Source organism: Pelecanus crispus, chromosome 7 (genome assembly GCF_030463565.1).
Source record: "Pelecanus crispus isolate bPelCri1 chromosome 7, bPelCri1.pri, whole genome shotgun sequence".
Taxonomy (NCBI): Eukaryota; Metazoa; Chordata; class Aves; order Pelecaniformes; family Pelecanidae; genus Pelecanus; species Pelecanus crispus.
In genome coordinates this window covers 25,029,280-25,046,505 of record NC_134649.1, presented here as the reverse complement: position 1 = coordinate 25,046,505, position 17,226 = coordinate 25,029,280, and the positions used below count along the sequence as shown (strand labels likewise).

At 49.9% G+C, this 17,226-nt stretch overlaps 1 non-coding gene across 1 annotated transcript; it reads left to right on the top strand.

The window, feature by feature from the left end:
* Positions 1-1,554: 1,554 nt before the first annotated feature.
* TRNAL-CAG (transfer RNA leucine (anticodon CAG)) lies at positions 1,555-1,637 on the top strand. Its single transcript has one exon. It is a non-coding gene; the product is annotated as a tRNA-Leu (tRNA).
* Positions 1,638-17,226: the final 15,589 nt, after the last annotated feature.

The window sequence follows — 17,226 nt, the reverse complement described above, 5'->3', positions numbered from 1 at the left end:
TCCCCAAGCCTGTAGCGTTGCATGGGGTTGTTTTGACCCAAGGGCAGGACCCGGCACTTGGCCTTGTTGAACCTCATACAGTTGGCCTCGGCCCATCAATCCAGCCTGTCCAGGTCCCTCTGCAGGGCCATCCTACCCTCCAGCAGATCAACACTCCCACCCAGTTTGGTGTCGTCTGCAAACTTACTGACGGTGCACTCAAACCCCTCATCCAGATCATCGATAAAGATATTAAACAAGGCTGGCCCCAAAACTGAGCCCTGGGCAACACTGCTCGTGACCGGGCGCCAGCTGGACTTAACTCCATTCACAACTACTCTCTGGGCTCGGCCACCCAACCAGTTTTTTACCCAGCAAACACTACGACTGTCCAAGCCATGAGTTGCCAGCTTCCCAAGGAGAATATTATGGGAGACAGTGTCAAAAACTTTGCTAAAGTCAAGGTAAATGACATCCACAGCCTTTCCATCATCTACCAGGTGGGTCACCAGGTCATAAAAGGAGATCAAGTTGGTCAAGCAGGACCTGCCTTTCATGAACCCATGCTAGCTGGGCCTGATCCCCTGGTTGACCTGCACTTGCCTGTTGAGTTCACTCAATATGAACCTCTCCATAATCTTCCCCGGCACCGAGGTCAGGCTGACAGGCCTGTAGTGCCCCGGATCCTCCTTCCGGCCCTTCTTGTAGATGGGTGTGACATTGGCAAGCCTCCAGTCATCAGGGCCCTCCCCTGTTAACCAGGACTGCTGATAGATGATGGAAAGTGGCTTGGCATGCTCCTCTGCCAGCTCTCTCAGTACTCTTGGGTGGATCCCATCTGGCCCCATAGACTTGTGAGCGTTCCAGGTGTCATAGCAGGTCATTAACTGCTTCCTCCTGGACTATGAGGGCTCCATTCTGGTCCCCGTCCCTGTCCTCTAGCTCAGGGGGCTGAGTACTCTGGGGATGACCAGTCTGGCTCTCCTCACAAGGCCAGAGCCCCTGGCCCCTGACTAGGCATCCTAGGGATCCTCTGCTGAACTTGCTCCAGTTTATCGTCGCCTTTCCTTGGTTCTTGTCCTTTCTGCTCTCTTCTGCTTTCTCCTACCGTTCTGGGCACTGGGGTTCTATGTGGGGTTTGTGTTAGCACAGTATTTACAGACTCCCACTCTGTCAATAGCTGTGCTTCAAGCTGGTGGAGTTAGGAAGAGGGGGATGGTGACCGCGCATGCTCTGTTCCCTACTGAAATGCCCACCCTGACACCATCTTGCTGTCACACTGCCTACGTCCAGAGCTGAAAACCAGTGCTTTGCCCTTGACGGGATGTTGGCATGTGCAGAGCCACCATTTGCTGACGGTTCCTTTGCTTGCCGCCATGAAGGAGTGCCTTGGCCTTGCGAGATGCTGCCCGTGTGCTGGGTAGTGGGTGGTCTGATGTGCCCGGAGGTGCTGTGGTCGCCTGTCAGCAGCCCGTGGTGGGATCAGGGCAAGGGTGCTCCCAGGAGCCAGCTCCCCCTGCAGCAGCGCCAGGAGGAGGCTGGCGGCAGCAGCAGCAGCAGCAGCAGGAGGAGGAGGTCAGGATGGCCGAGCGGTCTAAGGCGCTGCATTCAGGTTGCAGTCTCCCTGGGAGACGTGGGTTCGAGTCCCACTCCTGACAGGCCACCTCTCTCTTGGTGGCCTCCTGCATGGCTTCTCTCTCTTGGCCTCCTTCCCCCTCTTAGGTGGAGGCCCCTGGCCCCTCTGGGGTCACTCCTCCGCCTGCTGACCAGGTCTTGTTGTAAGTCCCAGTTCCTGTCAACGAGGACAAAGCTCACGCTCTGCATGCCTCTTGCCTAAAAAATGTTGCTCTTTGGACTTCCTTCAAACATTCGCCAGCAAAGTCCTCTCTCCCTGCTTCCAGAACCACCTTCCGCTTTGAAGGCATTTCAGGGAGTGAGAGCCTTGCATCATCAAGCAGGCTCACACCAAATGATCAGTGCTTTGTCCTTTTGGGTCCTAAAATACCTTGAGGACAGGCACTTCACAGCCTCTCTGGAGCCCTTTTCCCATGCTTACGCACCCTCAGGGCGATCCTTTTTACCCGTGTAGCCGGTCACAAGCTGCCTGTTCAATTTCTGACCACCAGCTCTCATCCTCCGGCCATTGCGGGAATGGCCTTGTGGGCACTGGGAGGCCTCTATGAGATGCCCGCAAAGCATTGTCTTCTCCCACCTAAGCAAGCCTTGCGTCCCCAGGCTCTCCTCATGAGGCCAAAGCCCCTGGCCCCTGACCAGGGATCCTAGGGATCCTCTGCCGAACTTGCTCCGGTTTATCGTCGCCTTTCCTTGGTTCTTCCCCTTTCTTGGAGACTGGGGCAACTTTCCCCTCTCATTAGTCACCAGGGAGATCCCTGCCCTCTGCTCCTCAAGCTGGAGAGCCCCTGAGATGCATCCTTCCCTCTTTCGGGCCCAGTGGCACGTTCTACAGGTGCCGATCCAGGATGTGGCGTTGACCAGCAGGATTTCAAGCCAGAAAGTTTCCCTGAACTGCCAGTTCCTCACCAGCAAACATGGACAGCACCAGTGGGAAGAGGGGCGGGTGGGAGTAAAGGCCCACCAGTAAGAGGCCAGCAGGCACATCGCATCGCTCCAACACTGCTGACGCCATCCCAGCACAGGTTGCATGAGCGCTGGTGGCATTTTTCAGAAGCTCCACGGTCAGGAAGTGTGAGCCACAGAAGAGGTTTTCCCGTGGACACAGGAAGGGGAAGAGGGGACACGCACAAGGTGGTATCAGAGCATGCCGGAGCACGTGGTGATTGAGGGAGATGCTGCGGGAGCTGGGTTTGTTCAGCCTGGAGAAGAGAATGTGAGGGGGCACCCGAGTGCAGTCCTCCGCTGTGTGAAGGTGGCTCTCTGGCTTGCCAAGGCCTACCCTCAGCCAGAAAGACCTCAGGAGCGCAGGACCCAGGAGTGGCCTGGCCTCCTGTGTGGGCCAGCCTGGCCTGAGCTGCAGCTCCCAGGTGCTGGGGAGCTCTGGGACATCTCTGGCTCCCAGTGAAGCCTGTAAGGCGGGCGCAAAGCATCCTCCCCGCAGTGTCCCGCAGGGAGGAGCAGCATCGGAGGCTCCTGTGGTACGAGCAGTTACCATGACCTTGGGGAAGCAAAGAGGTCGGGGGCAAAAGCAGACCCAGCCAGGGCAGTGCTGCCAGGAAGGAAACCAAGGACAAAATGCCCTGAGCAAGGAAGCTGCCTGCACTGGCCCAGAATCCTTTCTCCTCAAGTGCTGGGTGAGACCAGCAGAGCCCCAGGAGCACCCTCCATTGCTTGGAGAGACGCTGTCTCAGCCCCAGAAGGGACATCCGTCCTCCTGCAGCACCACAGCATCTGCATGGGAAAGGGCTGCCCCTTTTCCTCTGCTCAAGCCCCAGCACGGGGGTCCCTCCACCTCGCTGCAAGACCTTCAGCTCTTGCCGCTCCCAGACGCTCCTCCCACCCTGCTGGGTCCTGCAGATCCCAGGGATGGATGAGGAAAGCCCTCAGCAATGCTGCTTCTCCGGGACACGCTTTCAGAGTTGTGACTCTGTAGAGATCTAACCCTTCTCCAGCGACTGGGTGTTGTTTCTCATGCCCTCTCTGAATGTAACCTACCATTTGGCATCTTAGGCTTGCGCATGGCACCATGGTCTGTCTGGTGGGTTCAGAAGTACCGGATGCCAGCCCAGTGCTTCAGGCAATCCAAAGGTTCCAGGTGGCTGTGTCATCAGTGTCCCGGGCTAAGTCTGCGATCCCTTAGGGTGTCCCCACGTATGTTTCCTCCCGTCAGGCTGCTGGGAGGAAGGGCCCTGCTCTCAACACACAGACTCAAACCTTGGCACAAGGAGGATAGCAGCAGTGCAGCTTTTCCCCGCCGTGTGCGTGGACCCTTCTTGGGCAGGCAGTGTGGCGGTCCCAGGGCATGAGGGAAAGCTCCCTCAGGCCACCAGTGAAATGTAGCTCTCTGAGTTTGGAGCAGCCTCGGGAGAGAAAACGGCATTCTCACTGAGGCGGTGAGCCCCGCTTTGGGGCAGAAGGGGCCAGCGTGTCCTGGAAGAAAGGACACGGGTTGGAGGTCAGCCAGGACTGTCCCAGCAGAGGAAGGCAGTCCAGCTCGTGCAACCCATAACAAGCTGCTTTGGGTCCTTCTGCCAGCTCTTCCCTCTGTTGAACGTCTGGGTAAGTGTGTCTGGGTAAAGGCTGCTTAGTATGAGCTACAAGGTGAGAAACAGGAGAGGCAATAACTTACCCAGGCAGATTGACAGGCTGTCCAACACAGGGGTGAAGGGAGGCAGCAGCAGAGACCACAAGTGCAAGCATCGAACCACCGATGGCTGGGTCGTGAATGTACTCTGTGAGGTGCAGTGCTGAAGACGTTCTGCTGGAAACTTCATAACCAGGTCTAAGTATGCGAAAGCAAGATTCTCACAAGTTATCAGCCTGGGTCTTGTAAGAGAGGGCATGCCCTGCTTGTGCAAAGAGCTCTGCCACTCCCTTGAAAGTCCCTTTGAGTAGAGAGTGCCCGCTGGACCCGGAGGAAGGCTGCACATGGTGACGGCCAAGGAGACGGAGAGAGTGCCAGGCTCAGCCGGGAGCATATGGCTCGGCAAGGGTGGCCACAGGGGAAAGACAGCATCTGTCCAGCAGGTCCCATGGTGTAATGGTGAGCACCCTGGACTCTGAATCCAGTGATCTGAGATTCAGATCTCAGTGGGACCTCCAGCTTTTGGCTCCCTCCGGGCTTTCCTCAGCATGTTTACACGGTAACAGCCTTGCTCTTGGGTCAACTGTTTAATGCACGCCGATCTTCCTTCCTTTCCTGCGCTCCCAGCCCTGGGACTGGCAACCGTTTCCCATCTTTGAACGGCACTCACAGAAAAACAGGGTTACCGTGTGTGCGCCATTGCCTTTATTTCCACCCCTGACCATTGCTCTCTCCATTTCTCTGAGGATTTTCTGTCTCTCTTTTGCCCGCTCGTTCATTTTTGATCCTCTGCTGTCACCTAGGGAGCTCGACCCACAGCCGGCAGTGCTCCATGCTTGTGGGTACAATTCATGCCATGGGAGAGGGCTCATTCTCCCTCTTCCTTGCAGAGCACGTGGCCAGCTGAGGGGGGAGGAGGAGAACAAACCACCACAAGTCTCCAGCTATGCTGCACAAAGTCTTTAATGAGAAGGAGGAAATGCGGTGGCGCAGAACAGAGACCAAGAAACTCATCTGCAGGGTTCAGGGAGGCACAGAGCATGGCCCATTTCCCAACAATGAGCTCCACACAAAGCGCTTGCCTTTTCCCATTCTGCTCTACCTGGTGGCAATCCCAGCCCACCAAGAGCAGTCCCTAACTCCGGCACCCTGCCCGCATCAGCAGGAGGTTCAGCAAAGCAGCAGAGAACGAGCCCTTTCTCGAGCAGTGCAGAGCAGAGCAGAGCAGAGCCAGAGGAGGCATGGCGAGGCCTGCTGTACAGCGAGGAGCAGTGTGCACAGGTGCCTCCCGCCAGGTGGGAAGAGGACACCCAGCCCGTCTGGAGCAGTAGGCACGCTCCTGCTGCAAAGTCCCCGTCTTCCTTTGTGCTCCAAAGGGGATGATCCGCCGGCTTCAGCAGTTGAGGCTGCAGCGCGGGGGAGGCAGACACAGCCCTGCCCCCCCCAGACCAAGGGAGCCCCCAGAAGAGATGGGAACCCCGCCGACGCTGAGGGAGCTCCCAACAGCAGCTGACAGGGAGGATCCCACGGCTGTGCTCTGAGGGAAAGAGGTGAGGATGGGGCCCGGCAGGGTCACCACCACCGGGGAGGCCTCGATGGCCACTGTCGAGTCAGCGCAGCGGGCGACACAGGGCTCGCTGCAGCTGCTTGCAAGTGGGGTTGGGCCAGAGGGGCCACAGGGGCGTGGAAGACAGGGTCTGAAGCAAGACATCTCTCGGTGAGGGAGGCAAAGCTGAAACACAGAGCAGGCAGGGAGCACAAACCTCAGTATCAGTCTCTCTTTTCCTCAGCTCTCCCAGTGGACACTCGTTGTTTTAAAGAGAGGCACTGTGCCCACAGCTCCCACAGCCCTCCTTGTGCCCTCTGAGCTGCACAGTGCATCCCACTTTTGGGACAGGACCCAGCACAGTGGATTTAAAGCACCTGTGGAAAGACCGATCATACCCCCATCTCCAGAAGGAGCATTGCTGCATTGAAGAAGGCGCTGGATGCACTTGGCCATTTGGTTAGAGACCATCTGCCTAAGGCAGCAATTCTGGTGGCAGAGCTTCCTGCACCTAAGCCCCATTGATCCCCTTCTGCTTGAAAGAACCTCCCTCTTCCCAGCTCTCCCCAGCACCACATTCTAAAAGGAAAGAGGTGACAGCCCTTGAACATTTCCATTGCAGGGCCAAGCTGAGGCAGCCCAAGTATCAACCTGAGTAGCCACCGTGACAGCAGTTCAGCCCGCAGGGAGAGATGGAGCGGACTCAGGCTTACCTCGTTCCTCGAGGAAAGGGAAGCAAGAGAGGGCGATACAGAGCCTGGAGCCGCGCAGGCTTTTATACTGTGTCCCAGAGCCCTGGGGGGGGCCACAAGCATTCTTTGCTCATGAAGCATCTAAACACCTAGTAGCTGCCGCTTGCAAGGCCTCGCTGGCAATTAAGCCTTTGCCTCTTTCATCTGAAATGTTGTACTCCCTTGTCAATACTATCGAACATTGAAATGATTCATCTATGTCCCAGTTTCAAAAGGCCAAGTAACTCCGAGGTCTCAGGCTAGCTGTGCAGAGATTTTAAGTAGGTTTTCCACTGTATGGATTGCCTTTGTCACTTTGCCCTCTTCATGGTGAGCTTGTCCATGAATCATGGTGACATTCAACCATGAAGGGCACCTCAAGTCAGCTCTCAAGAGCTTTCAGCACAGGTCCTCAGGCTAACCCGGAGAGACATTTCTCCCCACGGGTAGTCATAGACACACACAAGACTGTGGGTAAGTTCAGGCAGAAGGTCAAGACTGCACAATCCCATATGGGAGAAGAGACGCAACTCTCCAGGGATGTGGCCAAGCTCAGTGGCAAGGAGAGACCATGGTGGGCTGGAGGGAAGCCCCCTGCAGGCAGGAGTGATGGCCACAAGGACCTTGCTTATTCTCATCAGGCTCTACCACAGTCTGGTTTTGTGACCAAAGAGATGCCCACATCCTTACCTGAAAGAGACCCACACCCAAACTGGCCTGTTTTGCTCAGCAAGTTCATCTCAGACGCCAGAGGCGTGGATGCCCTGCTTTTCACGAGAGGTGCAGGGAAGGGAGCCAGAAGTTCACGGCCTTTTTTCCTGGCTCAGGGATGGGGTGGCCCATTCCATGCATTTCAAGCTACAAAGGGACGTTGGATCAGTCTCCCAGAGAACCTGGGAGTCATCATGATGCGGAAGAGTTGGGAAAAACCCTGAACTCCAGGCAAGCATGAGTCATCGTGCTGTGGACTTCAGTGGACACGGTGCCCTGGTCTCAGGCGTGCCACGGATAACAGAGCTCATAGCCCCGATGTGCCGCTTTCCTCAAGGGCATTTCCACAGGTCTTTCCTCAGCTACCATTCCCGAAACAGCTGGTACTTCTGTGCAATCTCGTGCCGCTGCTGCCTTCCAAGGCCTTGCCTTTCAGTGGCTCCTCAGGGGCCCATGAGACCCAGTGCGCCCCAGAATAATGTGGGATGGCTGGTACTGCTGGAGGTTCTCTGGGCCAACCTCCTGCTCCGAGCAGACCAAGCTTCCCAGTTGCCTCAGAAGGCTCCTGTCAACTTCTGAACACTGCCACTGTCGGAGAGGTCCCTGTCTCTTGAGCAGCTCGTCCAGGTCCACACCGTGCCCCCGTCACTTCTTTTCCCACCACAATTTCCCTTGCTGCAACTTGTGATTGTTGCCTCTTGCCCTTTTGCAGTGCACCTCTCAGGAGAGTCTGGCTCCATCTGCCTGTGTCCTAGCACAGCTTGGCCACTGCAAATCCCGCAGGCAGCCTTCACTCCTAATCCTGCTGTTTACCTCCCGTCCACCTCCAGAGCTTAACCCATAACCCTGGAATCTTCTCACCAGTGCTGGCACTCTCACTGTCCTCTCCTGGGAGGCTCAGCTGTGAGAGCTCCTGGCTGGTTGGGTGGGGACCAGGCCTCAAGCCCCTGCTCAGGTGAAAGCATGCCTGTTTGGTGGATACATGCTTAGAGTGGGTCATCTTGAAAGCTCCTTTCCAACACAAGCTCACTGATGAAAGGTGAGGGGAAAGGACTGTTGCCCTTCCCTTGGCACTGCAGACGCCACACCTGGATTGGTGTGCCCCATTTTGGTTTGATGCAAGCTGAAGTTTCCTGGCCAGCAGCTCACACACACAGACACAGACACACACACAAACGCACAGCCCCGCAAAAAGAGGAGAGCACAGTCACACAGAAATGGGCTAGGAAAGAGTGTAATGAAAAAAAGCATCACCTTCTTGTTCCTCATTTGTCTGGAAAGGGTTTCCAGGATGGGTTGCTCCTTCCCCTTCCCAGGGATCAAGGTGAGGCTGGCCAGCCTGCAGTTCCCCAGGTCCTGCTTCATGCCCTTCTGGAAGAGACGAGTGACGTTGACTTCCTCCAGGCCTCAGGAACCTCTGCCAGTTGCCGTCACCTTTCAAAGACAATCCAGAGTTTCCTCTTCCAGAAGCCCTCCTTGTCCGAGTGCTTCACGAGCTGGCAGCAGGAAGACGGCATGGGTATCTGCAGGTGAGCTCCCTGCTACCTGAGTACCTGACTGGCCAGAAGCCAGGAGATGGCTTGGATGTTGACTGTGAGGTCGCGTCTGGCTCCACAGGCCATCTGCAGGAACACGGCTTGTGCTCGGCGCTTGTGTTCCTGATGAGCAGCAGCACGCACATTTTGGGCTATGTGCTTGTGAGTTCCCTTCTACCCCATTGCCTGCTGGGCCAGCAGCAGGCGTGTGGCTTGCATTTTGATTTTAAGGTCACTTCTGTCTCTGTAGCTGCTGGGTTTCACAAACCTTAGGGATGCACACATCAAATCATAACCTCTGAGACAGAACCAAGTGAAATCCAGTCTATTTCACCAAAAAATGAAGAGGTGGCTTGAAATGTATAAACAGAAAGGAGGAGGGAGTATTTCAAGTTAGACTAAATTATTACCTCATCTTTTGCAGATGCTAAAGATGTCTTAACTAAGATAATGCAGAACATGGAGGCAGTTCAGTGAAGACCTCTCAACCCAGTTTGAAATCTCTGGTGTTCATGGATAGGTGTCAAGTACCAGCCTATACAACTATTCTTGGGTTATAGCTATTATTATTAGATTAAGTCCTCATAAAGAGCAATGCATCATTATTGTTTTCAATTGTTGAAGAAGTAGCCAAAGACACACACAAAAATAAATAAATCACAAAATGTGATTAGTTGCAATCCTAGAATTATATCCTGGGAATCCGCAAAAGAGAGCTGTGGTCATATGCAGGTAATTACCTATCCATGAACCAGAAAACGGCAGGCATCTGGAACCTGAATGTCCTCCAGGAACGCCCCTCTGGCTTCCTGACAGCCAGCTTGCCCTGAGGACTCTGCACCTGCCTCATTAGGAAACATGTGAGGCCCATCAGATAGGACACTGTTCTTGAACCCTCTGACTCATAGACTCTTTGCAACTCCCTTGGAACTATATTCTTTGGGAAACAAGACAAACTGGTCTCTAACTGATATCCTCATCCTGGTTGTCAAGGCTTGGCTTGCTCCTAAATCCTCACCATCCCACCTAGCACATATAATTCTGCATTTTCTAAAACATTTCAATGACATCAGTTACCTTCTTTCTTTTTTCTTCTGTTTTTTAATTTCCTTGATTAGGAAGATTCACAAAGTTTACATTTCAACAGGAAACAGCTATTTTGTCCCTCCCAATTAAAAAAAAAGTTTTTCAGTTGTAGATTTCAAATTTCCATCCAATATATTCAAATTACAGCTTTCTATTTCATTGTGTCTATAATTTTTTTCTTAAGTTAAATAGGAGTCTCAGTTCAGATTGCATGAGAGTTAAGTTCAACAATAAACATTTCAGTTAAAGAATCTCTGTTTTTTCTGCCTATTTATACCCTGATTCATTACTTTGTTTTATCTCTGTTGTCTGAAGAAAGCATTTCAGAAAAGAGAGAAAGAAATTTATCATGATTATAGGATATTAGGTACTCTCCTGTCCGAAACCCAAATCGTATCCTCCCAGGTTAAAGCCTCATTAGAAAAATAGTAATCCTCTGGCACCTAATTATTCCCAAAACACATATGCATGAAGGCAGAGATAAGCAGAAGGAATGGGACTCTACAGCAATGTACAGCATATAATGGAGTACATGAAAGAAATTTTAGCAAATACAGGGAGGACACTGTTAGAGAAGATGATTTCAAATATCTACTTAAGGATGAGATGAATCATACCCAAGAAGTGACAATGTCTTTGTATTGGTTACAAGGGGAATATTCATACCTGTTGTTGTTTAGCCCCAGCCAGCAACTAAGCACCACGCAGCCGCTCGCTCACTCCCCCTACCACGATGGGATGGGGGAGAGAATTGGAGGAGTAAGAGTGAGAAACACCCCTGGGTTGAGATAAGAACAGTTTAAGAACTGAAATAAAGTAAAATAGTAATGATAATAATGACAATATAATAATAGTAATCATAATATGCAAAGCAAGTGATGCACAATGCAATTGCTCACCACCTGCCAACCGATACCCAGACAGTTCCCGAGCAGCGATCGCTGCCCCCCAGCCAACTCCCCCCAGTTTATATACTGAGCATGACGTCATATGGTATGGAATAGCCCTTTGGTCAGTTTGGATCAACTATTCTGGCTGTGCCCCCTCCCAGTTTCTTGTGTACCTGGCAGAGCATGGGAAGCTGAAAAGTCCTTGACTAGCGTAAGCACTACTTAGCAACAACTAAAACATCAGTGTGTTATCAACATTCTTCTCCTACTAAATGCAAAACACAGCACTATGCCTGCTACTAGGAAGAAAATTAACTCTATCCCAGCCAAACCCAGGACAATATCTAGGCATACCTACATGGTAGAATGCCAGAGTTAGCTATGCCCTTCCAGCCAACCTGTTTGCTGACATTTGTCTAAGACTGCCTCTTCAGATCAAACTGCGGTGGTTCCTACATGTGGTACGTGAGATCAGTTTTGCCCTTTATCTTCTGTGGTGTGAATAACAGTGGTCCTGAAGATCCCTGCACACTTACTGTGTTTGATCATACTAGGAGCAACTAACATATGATGGATCTTGGCACGGTTATTTCAAAAAACTGTAAAATTCAGAGCAACAGGGTCTGTATACAGAAACTGCTACTGCAGGTGATGCCACGTTCTGAATTTCAACATCTGCTATCTAGCCTTGCAACACGAATAAGAAGCTATCTGCACCAGCTTGCTTGGGAATGAAATGTCTCTCTCTGTTGCAGCCCACAAACATAATACAAGTAAATTTAGAGAGTATCTGAGCAGGCTTTGCATCCTTACATGCCTACATGCCATGTTTTTCTGCCTGTAAAATATCCCTTTCCTACCACGCCATCCTAGCACAAACCTGGCAAACTGAGAGGAACTCTCAATATTAAGTGGAAATTATAGAGACATACTAGTTATTAAAGAACCTTTAAATGTCTCCAGCCTTAAGACAGATTAAGGTAGGTCTCAATGTTAAGGCAGGTTGGCTTTGTGCTGAGGAATTCAGACACACTTGAAACAAAGCCATCTAAATCAATAAAGAAGATCCAACAGTGAGCAGTGTTTCAGAAAATGGTGGAAACCAACATGCAAACTTGCAAAACATTGTGTTGTAGTCAGCATTCAAAAAAACCTAACAGTACAAGAAACTGTGGGATAAATACAACCTTGGGTTGCAGTAAAGACATGGCTTGTCTGTTCCAGAGGGAGCTAATTGTAAAGAACATTGACAAAGTGTATCCTGCATATGTACCAAAAACTTTGGTATTTAATCCAGGCAGCTGTGTAGTGTAGCTCTAAAGCCAATGAGCAGCAACAACAAAAGAGGAAACTAATTTGGAGAATTCATTACACTCAATTCCAGATGTAGGGTTAAAATCAATGTGAAAATCAGGGCTTTAAGATATTTTTGCACCCATGACTCTGTCTGCAGCTGCTTGTCAACTCTTTTAAGCTACCTGAAAGTGACAACAGGATCGGTCTTTCTTGAGATATGACTATTTCTTGTGAAGGGGATGAGAGGGGAAGTCTATTTTACTGATTGAGAAAAATTTATTTAATTCAGTAGGGCTATCTATGGCATAGGTGTCCATACCTGGCCTTCAATGCCCACTTTGTTGGACTAGATAAAGTCAGTACAGTGAGCACAACCTGGAATAAGATTCATCTCCTCCTAGAGAAGACAAGATTTGATCATCTAATTTCACCCTAAAAGTACTTTTTCCTGATAGTTGGATATTAAGAGATATTAACTTAGATGTAAACAGTTACACAGCCAAAGTTTAAAATTTATTGATATTGGTCCAGTGCTAATTTCCATCTACCTAAAAACAGCCCAAATGAACCCTTTACTAGTCTAAACCAAGCGTACAATTTCTGTCTTGAGCCATCCCATTGTAATGCAGGCGAGAAGAGAAATTAATTAGAAATGCCTGTCCACTCACTATAAAAGATGACAGGTACTTCAGATAACGATATTCAAGCAGTGATTCAGGTGCCCTAGCAGAGGCATCTTGTGCCATTCAGGGTGACTGACCTAGGGCATCACTGACATCAGTACAGGGTTGATAAACATGACACAGACCCTACAAGACACCTGCAGGATCCCTTAACGTATCTGAACGAGCACCACGCACCTGTGTTTAGGCAGTTATTTCTGCCTTTTAGTAGAGATGCCTACACTCTAGATGGTAAGAATTTCGTAAGGGGTGCGTGAAACTTAGGGGTTGAAGTGTAAGCTACTCATGGATATTGGATTGTATTCTTAGATATAAATACTGGATATGCAAGCTCTGAGCTAGCCATCTTGTCTCCCTTCAGATTCAGTGGATATAAAGAGTAGCTTTGACCTATGTGGTGTGTGGTCCAGCAGAACAGACCAGAGAAGACTGTTTCTCACCAATGGCCATAAAGGGAGCCCAGGGAACCAGCATAGCCTAGAGGCTGAACTTTTAGATGTAAAGCTAGGTCTTGTGAACCCTGGTTTCAGCCACCTTTCTGTTGACACAGTGAAACAATGCAATGGATTGAGTATCTCACACTGCTTTAGGTATATAATAGGAACTGTTAGGAAGGAAGAAGGAGGAAGAACTATTGTAGTGTAAAATGTAAAATGAAGGAGGGCAGTGAGGACTGGGAAAGGTGCGATTGGCACAATTGGCAATATAGGGTAGCAGCAGCTAAGGACGGCAGAACGGGCACCTTTTCTGTGGAGTGGTTATTAGAAAACAACAGCATGCTAGGCTTAGATTATTAGGATTATTAGGTGGCACAGTAAGTAGTGAGGAATATTAGTGTGGTGGGCTAGGGGGCCAAACTCCCACCCAGCAGCTCGCCCACTTCCCCACCCTCAGTGGGATGGGAGGGGAAGAAAATAGGATGAGAAAGCTCATGGGTCAAGAAAAACACAGGAAGATGGCTTATCAATTAACACTGTGGGCAAAACAGGCTCAGACTGGGGAAAGTGAATTAATTTATTGCCAATTAAAATAGATTCAGGTAGTGAGAAACAAACATAAGCATTAAAACACCACATTCCATCCCTACTTTCCCAGGCTCAACTTCACTTCTTCACTGCAGGGTCCTCTACTCCCAGTCTCAAGCAGTCCTTGGGAGCTGGCGGGGGGTAAGGTCAGTGCATAGCAGCTTCACTCTGCCACTCTTCCCCTCTCACTTTTCCTCTTCTCTGGCATGGGTCCTCCATGGGCTGCAGTTCTTCAGGAATAGCCGTCTGCTCTGATGTGGTTCCTCCATGGGTTACAGGGAATATCGGCTTGGGCACTATGGACCAACTCATCCTCCATCTCTGATCTTGGTATTCACTCTGTTCTTTCTCACTCTTTTTGTTCATCACTTTTCTCTCTGTCTGGCATTTTCTGCCCTTTCTGGAACATGTTTTCACAGATGTGCCACCAGATTGGCTGATGGGCTCATCTGTGTCCTGCAGCGGATCCATTGTGGAGCACAGGGCAGCCCCTGGCCCCTCCTCACAGAGGTCACCTTGCAACCCCTGCTACCAAAACCTTGACATGTATATCCAATACTGTTAAGAAGAACAGTGATCTAAAGGGAATATAGAAGCAAATTTAGTTTAAATTAATATTTCTCATACTAATTTTACTATACCTAAGGAGATCACAGGTCAGCTTTCTAAGTTTATGACTCATACCTAGGATACCTAGGTGGGCCCGGGACTCAAGGCTGGGGCTGGATACACTGCTCTTGCTGCCGCTGGCTGTGCGGCTCAATATGGTAATTACACAACACGTTTCACCCCTTGTTCAGAGAGTGAGAGAGGCTTGGGCCAGCAGGCAGACCTGAGGTGGAAGAAATGGTGTTTCTTACCTCATGGTGAATAAACATTTTTTAAAAACCCAAAGCCTTGACTAAGTGTGCCTTTTAACTGAGGACTAACTCCATGGAGCCCTTACTGGAAGGATGGGGAGGGACTCTTTGTCAGGGAGTATAATGATAGGATGAAGGGTAATAGCTTTAAACTGAAAAAGGGTATATTTAGATCAGATATAAGGAAGAAATTCTTCACTATGAGGGTGGTGAGGCACTGGAACAGGTTGCCTAGAGAACTTGTGGATGCCCCCTCCCTGGAAGTGTTCAAAGCCGGGTTGGATGGGGCTTTGAGCAACCTGGTCTTGTGGAAGGTGTTCCTGCCCATGGCAGGCGGGTTGGAACTAGATGGTCTTTAAGATCCCTTCCAACCCAAACCATTCTATGATTCTATGGTCTTTCTAGAGCCCTTGGAAAGAAATAAGCACTTCCAAAGAGTGACATGCCCATCCTAACTGAGTCACATATCTGGGAACGAGATAAATCACATAGGGAACAGGTGTTTGTGGCTTTCCACTGACTTTTGAGGAAATCCACATTCCTGGCATTGGCACAGCTTTTCTTTCTCAGGTGGCTAAACTTAGCAGAAAAGGTGGCCACCCTGGCACCTTTAGTACTCAGGTTCCTCCTGATCCCCAACTAATTGGTGAAGAGTGTTAAAGGAGCAGCCACTGTCCAAACATTCACACACCATTCAGGGAGTTGCACACACACACAGCACTTTAACTGCTAGGACCAGAGTCCTTTCACAGTGGGCAGCTCCACTGAGCTGACAGGTGCCCCTTTTCAACTCCCTACACACACTCATTCACTCTCAGGCACATTCTCTCCCCTCAGCCTTGATCCTAGGTTTCCCTGAGAGCAGAGTCTCTGACAAAGTGTACATCAGCTGAGTTTATTGAGTGGTACAGCGGTAAATGACAGTTTGAGCTGGGTGCCTCCAGAGAGGGACCCTGTGTTGTCTCAGAAAGGTAGTTTGTTACGCAGTGTGTGACAATCCAGTCCACACACTGAGTTGAGATATCTGGTTTATTTCATTTCTGTGCAGAGGTGGGTGCTAGGCAGTAAATCAACAAAGCTAGCACCTCAAATGAGACTTTCTGTGTTATATTTATATACAAAATGTTATATTTATATACAAAACTTAGAGTTATTAATCATTCTTTTTACGATGATTGGTTAGTAATCACCATCCTATCTGCTATTGGTCAACTATATTCTAATTAGTCTCACTATGTAAATTAGCACACATGCTCCTTGGGGCGGGGTGGGGGGGGAATCTTTTTGGTCCTAAATTGAGTTGGTGGTCGCGATCTCCCCCTGCTGGAATTACCTTTCCCCTAGTTACTGTTTTTTGGCAATCATCCAGTTTTTCCGGCACCTTCTGGGGTAGGATATTCCCTTTCATCTGTTTCTCAGTACCTTCCTCAAGGTCTAGTTGCTCTGGGACGTCTTTGGTTAAAGGAGACTGAATGTTCTTCTGATTAGGGATGATTAGTGTCCTTTACTTGCCAGCTTACAAAAACATCTTGGCCTGATATGATGTTAGCTAAGTTTCAGAGTTAGCCTTCAACACCTGAACAAAGAAATCCCTGCACAATTATACCCTTACAATTTAAGTTCCCCTCCCTTCACGCAACGGTTCGGTCCAATAGCAGTATTTGGGTCTGGGGTCTTCTTGTTCCTCATTGGATCTTTTCTCTGTCTCTAGGCAGGACATTCCTTTTCTTATCTTAATGGATACATCTTCTGCTGACAGTTGTGCCTACCTTATCTTTCTGGTTTGCACTGGTTTCGGAGGCCTTCCTTCATGTAGCTAAGTAAAAGTTCAGTATACAGTCAGCATATCTAGGTGAAAGTTCACAGCTTGCAGCCTAGGGCTTCAGCAAGTCTTGCTACTAATGCTATGTATTGGATTCCATTTGAGCTAGGAAGTGACTTCTACAACAAGGGGCAGTGGCACTACCAATGGGTTTAGAATGAGGAGTTCCCTATCTCTGTCCACAAGGGACCCAAAACACCTGCCACAGATTGCATTACAAACTTTTAGCTGTCAAATTTAGGTGAGGTTTGACCCATGTTGTACTATAGCAAGCAAAGGTTCTTGTCAGTTTACTTTAGACATGGAAGTGATGCCTGAAAGTCTAACTCATACCGTCAATCTTCAGATGAGATTAATGCTCTCTTCTTGGCAAAGCCCTTTTCTTTCCATGAACTTCAAAGATAGCTCTAGCTACTGTCATGAAAACAGACACCAACCTTTAATTTTCAGATTCCTCTCTATAACAGTATGGATGTCTTTATCATCTTTGTCCCAAGTGAAGCATTGCCAGCATCCACACTGCTAAAGGTGGCTCCTAAGGAAGCAGTACCCAACCTCTGGACTTGTGGTGCAGCCTGACTCTCACATACACTGCAGCAAGCACCCTCTGGCATGGGCAAGCAGAGCACAAGCATCCCATGACACAGGAGAAGCACTGGGATATCCATGACATCTTCACAAGGTAGGCAGAAATGACCTGTGCCCTAGGAGAGACCCACATGCTTTCAGAGCAGTAGTAGGCACAGTCCAGGGAAGCACCCCCACATCACCTAAAGGACACTGCATGTCTACATTCAGGCAGATGAATCCTGCCACACCGCATGACACTTGGCCAGGGTCCTG